At 47.5% G+C, this 16874-nt stretch overlaps 1 protein-coding gene across 1 annotated transcript in view; it reads right to left on the reverse strand.

The window, feature by feature from the left end:
- LOC136992339 (double-stranded RNA-specific editase 1-like) overlaps positions 1-14810 on the reverse strand; it is a 99694-nt gene extending 84884 nt beyond the window's left edge. The window contains exon 1 of the mRNA XM_067298680.1: positions 14740-14810. The gene's annotated coding sequence lies outside the window, so the exon portion shown is untranslated. The remainder of the gene's footprint in view (positions 1-14739) is intronic.
- Positions 14811-16874: the final 2064 nt, after the last annotated feature.

A 16874-nucleotide genomic window follows, 5' to 3' on the forward strand; every position in this document is an offset into this window, starting at 1 on the left:
GCACGAAAGAGAGTGTGACCGTGCCAAAGACAGGCGGAGGGAACCAAGAGAAAACAATCATCTGTCCTAGAAGACAAGCTGTACACAACCAGATGAGGCCTTTTGTATGAAGGCAAGAAATAACAAATATTTTTGCGGCAGGATTGCTACGTACTGCAGAAGCTTCAAAGCTAATTAGGCAGGGAGCAGGCAAACAAAAGCACTTCTTTCTCTGCAGCCGCTCAAAAATTTGCAACGTAGGGCCCCTAAAGGGCGCGGAAAGCCCAGCATGCCCGCTGGAGGGCGGCAGCTGTACAGCTCCTGAAGCTGGGTGCACCAAACCGCTGGGCAGGTTTGGTTTCCCAGCCAGCCTGCAGGAACGCCACTCGCAGGTCTGGTGTGCTGCCAAGCACGGAAGGGGGGAGAAGGTCGGAGAAACCAGCCGTTATCCAGGGCACAGAGGGGCACCTCGCAGCGACGCTCCCAAAAACCAGAGCGCCACGTCTCCTCCTTCGCCCCGCTTGTTTCCACACCGGGTCTAGTCAGGCCAAAACCACAGCACAGTCACGCTGCTGCGGGCGTCTGCGACGGTACGAGGCATTTCTGCCATCCTCCTTCCCACGTGCGTGTCTGTACCGCGACAGCATCCCTCCTCCAGCTCTGCCGTGCCCCCTCACACGCGCAAAAGGAGTCTGAAGATCACCCCAGCTTATGGCCCCCAGAATTAAAGCGTGGCAGCGGATTTACTGCAGCACCAGCGCTGCTTTCTATACAGACGCCACTACAGCGCCCACCGGAACAAGGTGAAAATTCCCTGTGCGTCCGGATTGCACACCGACGCCAGTGAGCAAATAAGCCTACGAACAAAAACGCCAGCATAACATTTGCTTTGGGTTCACTACGACAAAACTACGACGCGAAAGACTTTGATATCGGGTTAATGCAGCTAAGACTGTTTAAGTCAAGCTCAGCTACCGAAACAGAGTACAGCAGTTTATACGTGAAGAAACTGCGTTATTGAGTAGGCTTTAAATTATGCACCTTTTTAGTGACATTTTACTGTATATAAGTTATTTTTAGATTGAAATTTTTATTCGGCTCAAGGAAATGAATGTAAAAAATTCTATGCATGCATACATTTATAGATACAGGCATATATTGCATACATTTTAATTGAAGCAGAAAGGAAGCAATTTGTTCAGAAACTGGGGAAGGTAACTGCTCTCTGAAGGATAACCTAAACCTAGATGTCAACATTCACTAAACAAGAAGCCAGGATTTTAAATCCGAGAGGTGTAAACCTCCAATAAGAACACCAACAGCTGATCCACAAGTCATTTATTCAAAATTATCCCGCTGCACATATAGGAAAGAAGTGCTCACCACCAACGCTAACAGAAAAACATACACCTGAAGCAGAAGTCTGACAAACTGCTAAGGCACCAGGAGTTCATGTGCTTTTTGAGCAGCACTGGATGTAAAAATATATATTCATACTCATTTTCCTGGACTTCTCCGCTTCTGGGGAATGCTACTGTTTTCAGAAAACTGTGAGGGACGTGTCGTTTTACATGTTTTTCGGAACAACCAATGTACCCCCATGTCAGAGTGACCTATGTGAGTCTCAGAACCACTGTCATCGACTTGACCCAACACTCCCCAGGCAAAAAGCTGGTTATGGGTATAGTTAAAATTTATACAAGGTGATGATTATGGTTCAGCAGCAAGAAGAGTGAATCATTTACAGTGACAATGCTGTACCCCATTTTCAGTAATTCACTCACATTTTTTCAGGATAGTTCATTGTCTAGTTGTTCTTCGGGGTCTCCTGATCACAGCAAGTCCGCAGCTAAGCAATGCTAGTACTTCCCACCTTTTCCTAGGCAAAAACACTATCTTCTCCCAGTTAGTACGGTTGTTCTATACATCTCATTTGGACTACAGCAACACAGCAAGCCTAGGCAAGAAACCATTAGAAGGAGCTGAGGAAGGCATGCAAATAAAGGAGCAAGGAAGAAAATTGAAGCCAAAACTTTAGCTAATACTGAAGAATATATTATCCCAAAGGCTACCAGGAGAACAATCTGGTTGTCTACTTTCTACCAGCATACAATAAAAGCTATGACATTCAAAATATCAGCTTTTGTCTTTAAGATACAAATCTGCCTGTTTCATCCAAGCTGTCCTATAGATCAGATAACACTCTGGCAGGAGAAGAACAGTGAATAACCATATTCCTCAAATGCAATGGGACTTTTATTGCACGAATCAAGTGTTGTTATTTCTAGCCTATTCCACCTTCATGTCAGACATTCAAGAGGAGCTATTTGGAAAAAGTCCTCACAGCTGTCATAGATGCTTGCTTAACAACTAAAAAGTCCACTTTCTTTTCAAGTAAATTTCTTGAATGAGTTATTGAGAAAAACACAGATTGAAAAACAGACAATTCTGGAGCTGAAATAGGCTTATGCTTAAAGAGTCAGCAAGGACACTGCTGCTGAGAGAAGCTGCATGCTTCTTTGCTTAACAGCGCCAGCAAAATAGGCCTCAGAAGCATCACGGTTCACCTAAGACTGAGGCCTCACCTTCTGAGGGTTCAAAGGGATTGAATCCTACAGGAAAAGCAGGCATTGGGAAAGGAACCGCAGCGTTGGGAATATTGTCAAATAATACTGAGTATTATGTGGACTATGAGAAAGCTAGCCATCATGACCTGAAATGCAAGGATTGGACAAGGGCTACTGAATGATTAAGGGACTGGACCATCTTTCATCTGAGGAAAGGCTGAGAGAGCTGCAACTGTTTAGCTTAGAGAAGACCGAGGGGGGATCTTATCAACAGGTATAAATATCTAAAGGGAGGGTGTAAAGAAGATGGGGCCAGACTCTTTTCAGCAGTGCCCAGTGACAGGATGAGAGGCAACAGGCACAAACTGAAACACAGGGAGTTCTGTCTGAATATGAGGAGAAACTTCTCATCTTTGAGGGTGAGCACTGGAACAGGTTGCCCACAGAGGCTGTGGAGTCTCCATCCTTGGCGATATTCAAAAGCCTTATGAACAGGGTTGGGGGCAGCCTGCTCTCGGCGACCCTGCTTGTGCAGCGGGGTCGGACTAGATGATCTCCAAAGGTCCCTTCCAATCTCAACCATTCTGTGAAGAGGGAATTGAGAAAAATTTATGGGGTTATATAAACACTAGCTCTGTTTATTTAACGAGCACGTGTACCCAGTCTCCAGGAAATGTTACCAAGGACTAAAGTTCAAAATTTAAATTTGGAGTGCACTGAAGCCTCTCAGCAGAGCGAAGAGTATATTAGTTTAATATAGTGACCACACAAACTTTGTAGTTTTAGGAAGCTAGGGTGAAGAGTATCTTCCAAAATTTTCGAACTGACTTCCAAAATAAGTCACATTCTGCTCTCCTCAGAAGGACTTAATTCCTACATACAACTTGGAGTATGCTGAAATCAAAACAATGGACTAAAACCTCTACGTAGGCAGCTATTCAGGAAAATGTGACACCTTTTCTTTTCTTCTTCAATCTCTGCCACTTCTGCACGATTACCCAGACTTCCGTTAAACCAAGAGGCAGTCTAACAATCCTCTGAATCAGCAGCCCTCCGAGCCTAATCTTGAAAGCTCATCGCTTTTCTCGGAGCCAAATCCTTTAGCCTAATACAAAACGTTACCCCCTCAGAGGGCTCGCTGCTCAAAGATCATCTGCTCACACGATCCTGGTTACAGGAGCCCGCGGTGTCCCGCAGCCATCAGCTGACGAGCGTAAGTCGGCCTGAATAATTCAGGAGGCTCGCCGAGGCCGCTGCGCGGTTTTCGGGCTCGAAGCGGCGGGCGGTTTCGGCGCGGGCGCCTCGCGTTTCGGCCGGGACCCCGCTACCATGGAGAGCTCCCGGCCCCGCCGCCCCCCAGCCCACTCCCCTCCCGGCCCGCTGCGGCTGCTGCGCCAGGTGCCGCGACGTTTTTGCTCGCTTTCCGGTTTGCTTCCCGGCTGGACAACAACCGCGGCTGAACAGCTAGCCGCCAAGCGTCCCCCTGGCTGTGGCACACAGTTAGTGGGTACCATACCCTACAATTAACACTGCATTTAGTATTAGTTCAGACAGCTATTGCAAGAAGTTACGTCTGTACTCTACTCCAGAATCAAGAGCACTGCATTAAAAATCTATTCCCAAAACAGATTCAACTACTGACTAAGGGAGAAGCTGTCAGCATACTTTACTCCCTATCCTAGCGGACTCCCTTACCAACGCCATTTCACTTTGGCCCACATCACATCAGAAATTTCAAGCAACCCTGAAAACCGATGGAATTACAGACGGAAACAGATATCTTTCCCTCCCAGTGAAATAAAATGACACCATTTCTCTAAAGTATATCTGCTCGGCTGCCTGAGAAATATGATAGTTCATCAATCCTCAGAAGCAAACGCCGATTAAGAAGCTTTTTCCAACCGGTACAGCACCTTCAACCTCCCACTCGCAGAGAAACTGTCAAGACTGTACGTTGGGACCTCCTTACAGCACCCACCAACATCCTCCACCCGTCCCAGGCAAGGCACGGCATGGAGATCACCAGCGACACAAAAGACAGCCTTGCCGCTGCCTTGATTGCCCTGATGTTCTCCAGCATTTAGCGTACGGGATCCAGTGCCGTTAATGCCCCTTTGGACAGTAACTGCGGTAGAGTCTAGCTCTAGAGAAGCTCTCACAGTCCATCTCAAGCAGCACTCAGAAAGGTGCAAAGTAACCTTCCCTTTACTCTCAAGAGCGCTTCAGACAACAGCGGATCCAGGCTAATCTCCTGGCTTAGGAGACTGGCATAAGTCACTCATCATCTTCATCTTTTCAAGTTGATCAACCCTCTCAAAATGGAAAATATGAAGTTTGCTACGAGACGTTCATTTTACTTTCCAAGAAAAATTTAAAAAAATATTTCAAAGACTGCATCTAAACACAAAAATTACACAATAATTCTTCTTGACAGGATAAAATAGGCAATTTCAAAACAAACAGGGATAACAGTAGAAAAAAGTTACATGCATGAAGAATGATGCTATCTTTCAAAAATATAAACAGATGATCGTTTTGGTAATAAATATAACCAAATCCAAAAAACCTCTTTTACTTCAAGGCAAGTTCATTCACAGATCTTATTAATAGTGAACTCAATTCCTTTTATGAACTCAGGAGCAGCAGAAGGAAAAGCATATAAGAAGATTATGTTAATACTATTTTTAAGCGTATGTAAGGACAGTGAATGAAATACTGATTATTCACTCACTTCCATCACTTAATTTAAAAAAGCAACTACTAAAAATAGCCTTCGGCGGATAAGAGAAGAGACAAACAGGTACAGCTATAGTAATACTCCTTATACCTCACTATCCGCATGCATCAGTACTGAAGTCTGTGGAAATCAACTTTGCTATAAAAGCGTCAGTAGGGATAAACCATCCAAAAGCTTTCAGCTAATGCTCCTTTTGTGCAAACATGGCAATATGCTTCAGAAGGAAGGATGGTATTTCCAACTATTTATCGTAACGGTAAACAGCAGAACTAGGTTTAACATAATATCCAAGTTTCCCCTCAAAGAGATTCAAACACATTGAAAGCAGATTTCATACAGACAGATTTTGACTTTTCACTATGATCATCAGAAGGACTTAGTAGCCTTCACAAAATGATAGAGGAGACTACTGTGTTTGCGTTGCTGATGGTCCCTGCGCCTAAGGGATGCTACAGAACTAGGAAAGGATCTTCTCCAGTTTCTTGGTGGCTCTTTAGTCCAGGAGACTTTGGCCAGCTGAATTTTTCAAAAGTACAGACACACTAGCTCTTGAGCTAGACCACCATGCTTTTGTTCAAGTCAGCTGTACTTTTCTATTTCACGTTTTTCAAAGCTGCTCACGCAGCAAAAGGTCCCAATTTAGTTTCTGGTTAATCAAAGGCTGAACACTCATCAGTCATTGAGGCACATTCCGCTCACCAACTTACAGGTGGCAGATGTGCTCCTAGAGCTCGTATTCGTGTCTAATTTCATTCAAAGGGAAACCAGGCACGTGCTCCCAGATTGCTCCGCAATGGAAACTAAAACACAGTGAGTGGAGACAATCAGGAGACTCACTTCAGAAAGCACATTCCTGACTCAAATTAAAATACTAATGTAGACACACCCCAACCCCCCCTGCCAGAATCACTGGTTCTACTCACGCATTAATTTCCAGCTCCACTTTGTTATCAAAACACAGTATCACACTACATCAAGTGAAAGAATATTGCTTGACATCGGTAAGTGGCAAAAGATAAAAAGCATCTGTAAAAATACTACTGCAAGAATGTCTGTATAATACATATTAAATCCCAGGAAAGCACATCTGCTCTCAACACTTGAATGATGACTTCACTGGCCATAAGAATGCTTGCAACCAAGAAAGAGGCTGAAATTCAAGAGAAGACATCAAAGCTGACTCTTCTGAGAAAATGGAAGTGTAGTGCCACACCGCTATTCCGAAAAACCTTAGGGAGGAAAAAAAGTGGACTGAATTTTAGACTAACTGGTTTCATACTCAGCTCCTTGGTTTGTTGTGGAAGATGATGATAACGCACAGCAGATTTGCAGTTCCTCTCCCGGGTGTGGTTCCCTGCCTTTCTGGCAGGACCTTTCCTGCGAGGCAGAATGTCCAAACTCCAGGACGTGAATATCTGGGAGGGGAGGTAGGCACTGACCTCGGGAACCACCACCTGCCACAGAGCACCTGGATTCTGTGCACCTGGATTTTGTGTAACCTCTTTTTAGCAGAGGCTATTGCCTCTGGAGTCTGCACAAAAAAATTGTCCATGGGGTTGAAAACCTACGCGAAGTCAGAGCATCCAAAAAGGACACTCAACCAGGTATGATGTTTCAGTTACAAAAACTAAGAAAATTTAAGTGAAAAAATGCTATTTCTTATACAGATTAGTAAACTATCGTGAAGGACGTTTCTTACATAAAACATGTTGCTATGCTCCAACATGCAAAAGGATGGAAAACACATAAAACATACACACATTATGCAGATCTTTTCACAGAATAAAACTGACCAAGAACTATCAGGATCAAAAAAAATGGGTAAATACCTGACAAAAACACAGGTTAACAGCAACTCCTCCTTCTGCAGTCTCCAAATGTGAACTGCGCTCTGCGTGGCAAGGGTAAGCTTGGAAACTGGGGTTGGTGGGGGGGGTGTTAAAAACGAGGTTCCCCCATTCAGCTAGCTTTAGTAGAAGCTTCGCACAAACGAAGCATAGTTCAATGCCCAACCGCTTATATTCGTTCTTCTCATTTTTCAGATACTTAAATATCCCAGTACCGTTCCTCTATCTTTAGATTCGAAAAATCTGGCATGTCTAAGGACAAAAGCAGTGTAGAAATGTGTTATCTTAGTCTGTTTCTGATCAGTTCCCGCAGCGGTACACATTTTTTCCCCTTTCTATCCTCATAACAACATCCGCAGCGGGCCAGACCCTGGGTCCCTCTTGCCCGTTATCTTGAGGGCTCTACTCTTCCCTCGGCAGCTGCTGCAAGAACAGGGCAGGTCCGCAGAGGTATTTTCATTAAATATTCTCCCAGCCCCCAGTAATTTCTAGTGGGGACACTTCCTGATTTACAGACAGTATTTCGGTGCATTCAGTACCCATAGGTGGATTCAACGTTTTATGTTCCAGCTAACCTGCACGCTCAATTTCCTAATAAGATAGGGCTGATCATGCCTTTGAATTAAAGATCTTACTATGCTCTTACTGGGATTCATCTAAAGGGTGGGGTTTTTTTGTTATGATTAAGTACACAGTACCTGTGCTCCGTACTTGAGGTGAAAAAGAACAACTCATTTTGATTCAAAACAGACTTTGCAAACAAAGTTTTATAAGACTTGCATCTAAAAAAAGGAATTCAAAGATTTTTTTTTTCCCCCTCTAACACTTTCCCAGCAGACTGAGCCCAAATATTATGGTATAATTAAGCTAGCGAAAAGGCAGTAAAAGTTCGAACTTAAAGACGAATTTGCTAATAAAGATGAGGAGCCGAAAAAATGAATCTAAATAAAACCCACCTCATTTTAGACACTCTGAACGCTTTCAGTGGAAGTCCTTCAGAATACAAGAGACAGATACTAATTACCTCTGCAAATCTTGAAACTTAAACAGCTTAAACGGGAAAAAATACTGCTAATTGAGCTTATCTTATAACTCCTACGTAAAAATCTCATTTTCGTATGCTACAACTGACAAATGAAAGAAAGAGCTGTTTTCCGTACTTGCTTGTTTTCTTTTTGATCAAATTTTAAACAGTTTGTCTTTTCCCAGAGTTGATGCGACAAAGTTAATAGCAGAAAGAAGTGGAGAGCACCACTGGGAAATGAAGAGCGCTAGTATATGTAGCATTTGGGGTGACGCTAAATTGGCATCGGTGTAAGTCCCAAAGCCTAACATAACCAAAAGCCTTTCAGAAAATTGTCTACGCAACTTAAAGTGTTATAATAACAAAAAACAACAGGCAGCAAGGTAATCGGTTAGACAGTACACCCTGACATGCACCTCCAAATTCAAACTCGCCACCGAACGAGGAAAGTTTTATACATCCCTTTGAATTCAAAATCCAGCATATTCTTCCCACCCTTTCTCTGAATGAGGATGTTGAGGATATTCAGCATCTTACCTGCAAGGTGTTTCAAAATATCAGGTGGAATCTCTGACCAGGGGGTGGGGGGAAAAAAAAAAGGGGAAAAGCTGATCTTCCTATTTCAGTACACCTCAAAAAGGAAAAGCCTCAGAAGCCAAAGTGGAAAGAACATCAGTATAAATATCTTAAAGCTATCCTGGCGGAAACAGGAAAAAAAAAAAACAAAAAACCCCTATACTCTTCAATCCCCAGAACAGACTTTCCTTTTGCGCCTTTGCCAAAAGTACTCAGCACAAAAATCCTGATCCAAGCGGTTATGAAGCACCTATGCAGGACATTTTCTTTGATAACTGTAAAAGTCTTTAAAGCGAAACTTCAGATCTTCATTCATCTCACAGCTGCATACAGGTTCACTCCTATTCCCTCCCGCTTCTGCCCAAAGGGCAGGATGGGCAGTAAAAGAAAAAGAACAGGACCTAAAGGCAGCTTTTGTTTCCTTAAGCATCGCCTATGACACTGCAAGATTTCTAGTCGGATCACTCCTCGCCACATTCACGAAGGAAAATAAGGAAACTCGGCTTCAAATGGAACTTATGAAACTTGCTTTCCTGTTTGTCTTTCTACCGTAAAGCTCCTCTGATTTCTAATAATATATCTGCACTCGGTTGACAGCTTTTCCTTCAGTTGGAGCACTCATCTGAGAATTTCCTCCATTCGGATGCTTGTCCTCACGCAACTTCCAGGCACTTAGCTTTGCCATCTCGACCTGCTAGGAAATTTCATGGACTTTTCGATCTGTTGACCAATTTCATTCGGGGCCGCGGACAGTACGATTGCATAAGCATCATGCTCAGGAAACCCAGCTAAAAGGCCTACGAGGTGCTGGCGGTTCCTGAGAAGAGCGGCGACGGGGCAATCCTGCTTTAAAAGCATGAACCACATCCTCAGTATAAGAGACAGAAGCAGGAAGAGACCTAACCCTATGGCATCAAGGAAGAAGCTTCTCCCTCATTTAATGCGTGTATTAATGAAAGTAATTAAAACATATCACCGTTCTTGTTCAAGCACATAAATGGAAAAAAAAAAATCATAATAACGAAGGGATACAAGATCATGACACCATGTCATCAAGCACAAAGGGAAAAACTTCAGGCCTCAGTATCTGGTCACTTCTGAGCTTCCTACCACTTTTCACAGATGTTCTGTGTCACATATAAGAAATCTCAGTAATTACCAGCTTCAACCAACAAACACGTAATTATCCAAAGCAGCCCAACATTTGCAGATCCCTCCAACGAGCAGATACTCCTAGAGGATGTTTCTGCAAGCAGGTTATTCTCTTAAGTTTACTGGCACGGGGCTGGACATGCATCAAAAGGGACAGCACTGAGTCAGAGCACTCAGCAGCCCCACCTGACTCATCCTCGAGCTTCAAGGGCCCATATTTCACCGTGCTCCCGCACGGCCTCACGCTGCATTTCAAAGAAGGCCCAAGGTAACTCTTTCATCTTCCGTAGACAGCCTGAATTCCCCTTACCTGCGAACCGACAAACATCGCAGCTGACCCAAAGACAGGCAATGTAAAAACATCCAAATTCCCTTCGCAACCAAATATTCTTGAGGGGACTTCAGTCTCGAACATCACTCTGAAACTATCTTGCCTCCAAAAGCTGCACAATAGAAGTTACTTGAAACAATGACAACTTGGGATCCCCCCAGTGTTTTTTTTTTCTTTTTTTCTTTTTTTAACGTACAGATGTTCTACTGCTTTGGCCAAGCTGCAAACCCCAATACTCATAGTAGACTCCTACAAGCTTCCAAAGCATGTGGACATTCTCTTCAGGGATTAAAATTAGTTGCAAAAATAAATATTTTTAATACCTCCAGGAGGCTTATTATCCAAATACTGGCATTCACTACATTTCATTAAATGCATAAGATACAAACACTACTTACTAAAAAGATGGAAAAAATTTACTCAGTCGTTAAACAGTAGGAAAGAGCAAGAAGCAGCCACACCAGATGCAGACAGGAAAAACTTGCCTTAAAAAAATAATATGATTTGCTCACATAATCAATTTGTCAAGCATCTTTTTATCACACAATATTTATATTATATGGTTATTTCATTCAAAACCAAGGTACATAAATAACAGCCTCTACTGTTAAATAAGTCCAAAACCACAGTTTTAATCTTTGGTACTTAAGCTTAAACTGAAATCCATACTATGGCAGCTGGGTGGCCTGAGATTTAAAGGTGCCAAGCACTTACTGGTTTCAGAAGCTGCAGAAACAGCAAGTACTATGCATCTTCGATTATCAGACCACTTTCTTAGACGTCCAAATGAAAATTTTCACCCAACTTTTTAGGGTCCTGCACTCACTGAACTGACTTAAAATGCAGGAGGCATCAACTGTACATAGACATAACCTAAAAAGCAACACTCAGTATCTGGAGACAGCCCAAAATTTTCATGGGACATACAAGGCACTAATCTACTGATTCAACACACACAGCCGATGAAGAGCTTCTCGCGGGGGTCATGCCCACCACTGCCATCCCCAAACCTTTCTGAAGTCACAGATCAGATCCCCAAAACATCGGGGCCAAAGTTTTTTGAAGGAAAGTGATGTTTCTGGCCCATCTCACAGCTCCCAACATGAGTGTCTGCCGTCATCTTATTTAACTGGGCTCCTTCATTCCCACGCAGGGTCTCTGAACAGGTTACTACAAACCACCTAAGGCCCCCGGGCAGGGTATACTGAGCGCAGAGACGACTTTGCTCTAAACCAGCAGAGCCCAAACCGGTTCCAGTCCCAGATCTGCAATCACATCATGATGACACTGAGTCTAAGCTAATAAGCTCAGCCATTCAGGTTTTACCTACTTAAGCCAAAACACAGTGGACTTTTAAAAGAGAAGAAAAGTCCCCATGCTCTTATAATAAAGCAACAAGGTAAACGCAGTCTAGAAGACTTATGTGCCTAGCTCTTAGCGAGAGAGAGGCCTGCCCTTAAAGGCTTCTAGCGTAACACCGCATTGCTGTTCACAAACCAAATACAGGACATGTAGGGGCTCTAAACTTCCATTAGAACAAATAATCCTGAATAAGCTAGGAGCAAGTATAAAAATGATGACCTGAGGTCCATAAGCACATCATGAGCAAAGCTATGAGGCACATCCTTCTGCAAGCACTAACATAATGTCCTTAAAAGAACCTTCTCAGAAAACAAGTCTTCATAAATCAAATTCTCCTCCTGCTGAAAAAGCAGCCCATCTTTCGGTAATAACAGGACATGATCGAATGCAGCAGTGACCATTTGAGCCACCCGCTGGAGAATGAATCAGATGCAGGGAATCACAAAAGCCCGAGCTGCCGTCCTTTGAGATGAAGAGCCCGGGCTTTTGGCACAGAAGCCATACCAGAGAAACCCCAGCCAGCACGCTGGCTGCTGAAAAGCAGCTAACAAAGCACATGTGTACAACGGGTTAGGGACACAACTAATCTGTCACGCTCTGATAAACCGTACGGCAGAACGTGAGAAACTCCCCTGCACAATTCTTTTTGCTAATTGCTGAAAGCAAGAATCGTGCGTACGCGCAGCCGTGCCCCAGCAAGCTCGGGGCAGCGGTCAGGGGAGGTCCGCTTCGCAAAGCCGAGCTTGGTGACAAAGGGCACGGCACGCAAGCTGGCTCTGTGCAGCACAGCGGCCCAAGTAGCGCAACCACGATTACGCCCGAGCTGCTGCGTCCTCCCCATGCACGAGCCGTGGGCTTGCCAGCACCGATCAATGTTAGTCTAAGGATCTCTGCACTTACCTAACTGAGGACGGCATCTCAGAGCAAAAATGCTGTACAGTCACCTTTGTAAGCTAACTATCAGCCACACTTCTGTGAACACTGTAGTGCACTGAATACTAAATTCCTGGAGAAGGTGGGACTACTCAGTCTCTGGGCTGCCAGAGAACTGGTGGGAAAATCGCTGTCCTATTTTGCTACCCCCAAACAGTGAGGGTGGCTAAGCTTTTCCTTTGGTCATCGCAAGACTACACACGGCAGGGGCCAAGGCCACATCATTCACTATGAAAAAAAAAAGTTAAACAGACACAGAGGATTTGGCAAAACCCCCAAAAGCATGCATCTTAGACATGCTAAAAGTAACAAGAGTCATTCAAGGCATGACTGTTTATACTATGAGACTCATTACACAGGAGGTCTGCCTATTTTTAGAGGTAGATATCACTACAACCGAGTGCTAGATAAACCCAAACAATTATTTTAAAAGGGTATTCCATCACTAATTATTCTAAACATCTTCTGCACTCTGTAGGTTGGCTTGCTGCCACTCTCAAGCGTAGAAGCTCTCAAAATGATGCTACAACTTCACTCGCCCAATGCCTTAACAGCGGTGACAGATAACTCTCAGAACAAGCAGCACGTCCATACGAGTCCAACGGCATGGCAAGCTTCTCACAGCTTTTGCATGGCAAAAAGTGAGACCACGTTCTTGCTTATGCTACAAAAAAGTACAGGAAGTTTTAATTCACTCTTGAGAAAAGCCTGAGGAATGGAAGCAGTACAAATAGCTGCAAAAGCACTTGAACTGAGCCCCATGATTTGACAGCAAACTCAAAGCTAGTGGATCGAATCCAGTATGGCGCAATGTAGAAACATCATGGAAGCCAGTTGCTGCTCGAAAGGACCTACTGGAGGAAAGAAAAGGGTTAGGCTCGTGCACACAGGCATAAAACAACCAGTTTAAGAACTAAATAAAAGCACAGGCAAAATGAGCTTGTTTTTAAAGACCAGCCTAGCTGCTGTTAGCCATGTAACTCAAAGATCTATTTTGTGGTTTCACAAGACTAAGCCCAGAGTCCCAACTGCTTCGCAATCTTCTGTGCAGCCAAGTGCCACAAGCATTCCCTCATCCAGAGTTTGAGGAGATAAAGGATGAATATGCAGGCAGAGAGAGCAGCTGTACCGGGCCAGCCACCACCTTTCCGCCATACACCACCCACACATCCTTCAGCAGAACCGAACCGAACCCTCCCAGAGCTCTGAAGAGGTGCGTTAAAAATTATTAAACCAACAAGGGCTATTGCACAATAACAGGGATTGCAACCGCAGTTTTGTTTAAATACAGCTTAAATGCAACAAAAAGCACAAGGAATCGGGAAACCTAAATCTGCCACGGGCCAAAGCAACAGATGGTACGCCAAGGAGAGGGTTATAGTATATTTTAACCAACAAGGAAAGAAAGATGCTTTGAGGTCAAACAGCATTTTGTGACAGTGCTGCAATTTTAAAGTCTTATTTTATAAACACGGACATATGCCTTCTTCAATGCCGAGAAGCAGCAGGGGATCAATGTTACGTCTTTAGAATAGGGGGGGAAAAAAAGAAATGAACTTTTCCGGGTAGAATGAGCGGCGCTGAGATAACTAAGCCGGCAATAAAACAGAGGCAGCGAGAGCAGGCAGCGAGGGCAGCGGAGGCACCGCGGCTGCGACCACAATGGACGCAATCACCTTCCAGGTCGCAGCCCAGACCAACCTCGACGCCATGCGCAGCTACCCAGCGACTCCTGCGGAGCAGCCCGCGCCCCGCTGCTCGCCGGTAAACCACAAAAAAAGAGAGGAGAAAAAAATAAAAGGGAATAAAAAGAAGCAGCCGGCTGCCGCCGCGGCCGCGGCCACGGCGGGTGCGCGGAGCCCCGCAGCCGGGGCGGCCCCGGGGTCGGCGAAGCAGCCGCGAGGGGCCGCGGTGAGAGGCGCAGGGCGGCCGCGGGCGGGCACACGGCGGGCACGGGGGGGGGGGGGGGGGGGCAAAACTTCCCGCCGCGCCGCCAACTCCGCCGCCCCCCTCAAAATGGCTTCGCCTCAACCGCCTCAACGGCCGCCCCGGGGCCGCCCCCGCCGCACTGCGCCCCGGCGGCGGCCGCCCCGCCCCGCCCGCCGCGCGCAACAGGTGCGGAGCGGCCGGGCCCGCGCCGCCGCCGCCGCCGCCGGCACCTGCCGCCGCGTCAGGACCTGGACAGGTCCCGCGGGGCGCGCCCGCCGCCGCCGCCGCTCCGCCGCACGCACCTCGCCTGGCGCCGCGCCGCTGCCCGGGCCCCGCCGCCGCCGCTCCGCCATCCGCCGCCCCGGCCCCGCCGAACCGAAGCGAGCGGCGGCTCCCGCTGCGCCGCCGCCGCCAGCCCCGTGCGCGCCTGCGCGCGACCGGGGCGAGCGGCCGCACGCGCGCGCCCGCCGACGTGCAGGCCGCGCTGCGGCCGCGAGCGGCGCGAGCCCCGCGCCCGGGGCGGGGCGCGGCGCAGCGGGGCGGGGCCGGGAGCCGCGCGGCCGCCCAATTGGCGTGCCCCGGGCGGGGCGGGGCGGGGCCTCGTGCCGCGAGCGGCGCGCGCCGGCGCGCGCGCACTGGGGACAGCAACGGGAGCGGGGCGGGGCCCGCGGCGCGGGAGCCGGCGCTGATTGGGCGAGCGCGGCGGGCCGGTGCACGCGGCGGGCCGGTCGCGGGCGGGGCGGGGCCGGGTGGGGGGGAGCGGCGCGCGGGCGCTGCGGCGCGGGCAGGTGCAGGGGGCGGGGCGCCGGTGGGGACCGCCCGGGGCGGGGCGGGGCCGCGGCAGCGCTGGTGCAAGGGCAGGGGGCAGGAGCGGGCATGGTGCAAGGGCAGGGCTGGTGCAAGGGCAGGATTAGTGCAAGGATAGGGGGTAGGAACAGGCATGGTGTAAGGGCAGGATTAGCACAGGGGCAGGGGGCAGGAAAAGGCATGGTGCAAGGGCAGGGTTGGTGCAAGGGCAGGGGCTGCTGCAAGGGTGGGATTAGTGCAAGGGCAGGGCACCCAAAACGATTTTACAAAACATGTCCCTTCGTTCAGCACCCGCTTCCCCTTCCGTACGCCAACGGGCTCTTCAGGCTTTGGAAAGCGGTCCACGTAGCGCTCCGCACCTCCGCGTTGTGGTTCGGTGCCGTATCGGGGCCGCGGAAACAGCGTGCTTGGGACCGAGGCGACCCGGCCGCTCTCGTGAGCCCCACGCGTGTCAGCGATTTCACCCCTTACCGGCACGGGCAGGACAATTTTGAGCACATTTCAAGGCGAGAGTATTAGTTCAGGTCATACCGCCCCTTCTTTTTAGCACAAAAATCACTGTAGGAGTGTTACAATGCAAAAACCATTCCGAAGCAGGGCTTTATCTAAAAAAAAAAATCCTTTTTTTTTTTGGCTAAAACAGAAATTATATTGCAACTCCCACAGGGAAACCGGCCCCCTCAACTGACCGTAACTACGCTTTTGCAAGCAACAGAGCGCGCAGGCACAGCACAAAATGCATCGGAGAAGAACAATATAAAAATGAGAGCACAGACCAAAAAAAAAAAAGGGGAGCCAGATCACGGAGGAAACCATAAAACTGCCGGGTTTTATGCTGAGCGCTCCACAACACTTGGTGCAAAAGGGATGGGGCGCACGCACAAACCTCGTCAGCCCCCGTGGATCAAACCACCTTTTCTAGAGAATTTGCACTGATTGAACGTGGAGCGCCACGGCACTTTGCTAAGTTGCAAGCCGTCTCGGAGAAATGTCCCCCCGCCAGTCTGTTGGTACGAGCATTGCCTTTGCTTCGGTTTTAAATATTGCCTTTCCCCCGTTGCCAGGCTGAAACCCCCCGGCGAATGGCAGGAGGAAACGGCGGATGACAAACGGGGATAGGAACAGCGAGTACGCGGGCACGGCTGCAAGTGAAACGTTTGGAATGAATCATTAAGGAAAGCCCAAAACAAAATATGGATTATGTTGCAAAAGTCGCTTTAGCGCGTGGAAAGGGACTTTTGCAGCATTAAAGAAATCCTGCTTAACCTGCATATGGAAACCGGCTCGCAGCAGCACCTGCGGTTAAGGGCGTGCAGGTGCCAGTTAGGTGCCCACGGAGATTTTTGAGATTTTCAGGAATATTTAAGCCGGCTAGGAGCTTATCTCCCTTGGACTTCATTTACCTGGCCTTAGGGCTTCCCTGTGTCCCTCTGTCTCTGCCTTTTATACCCAGACACCTTAGAAAAATCTTGATTTTTATTTTTGCACAGAGGCAGCAAGCAGTCATCCAGGGGAGCAGACTGCCGAGCGATGATTCCCAATGTCCGGAGCTTTCAAAATAAGCCTGGGCCGCAGCGTACGGGCATGGGGTCCCCTTGCCCCACGGCGAGCGCAGCCCCTGCGCCTGCTC

Source organism: Apteryx mantelli, chromosome 6 (genome assembly GCF_036417845.1).
Source record: "Apteryx mantelli isolate bAptMan1 chromosome 6, bAptMan1.hap1, whole genome shotgun sequence".
In the NCBI taxonomy this organism is placed as follows: domain Eukaryota; kingdom Metazoa; phylum Chordata; class Aves; order Apterygiformes; family Apterygidae; genus Apteryx; species Apteryx mantelli.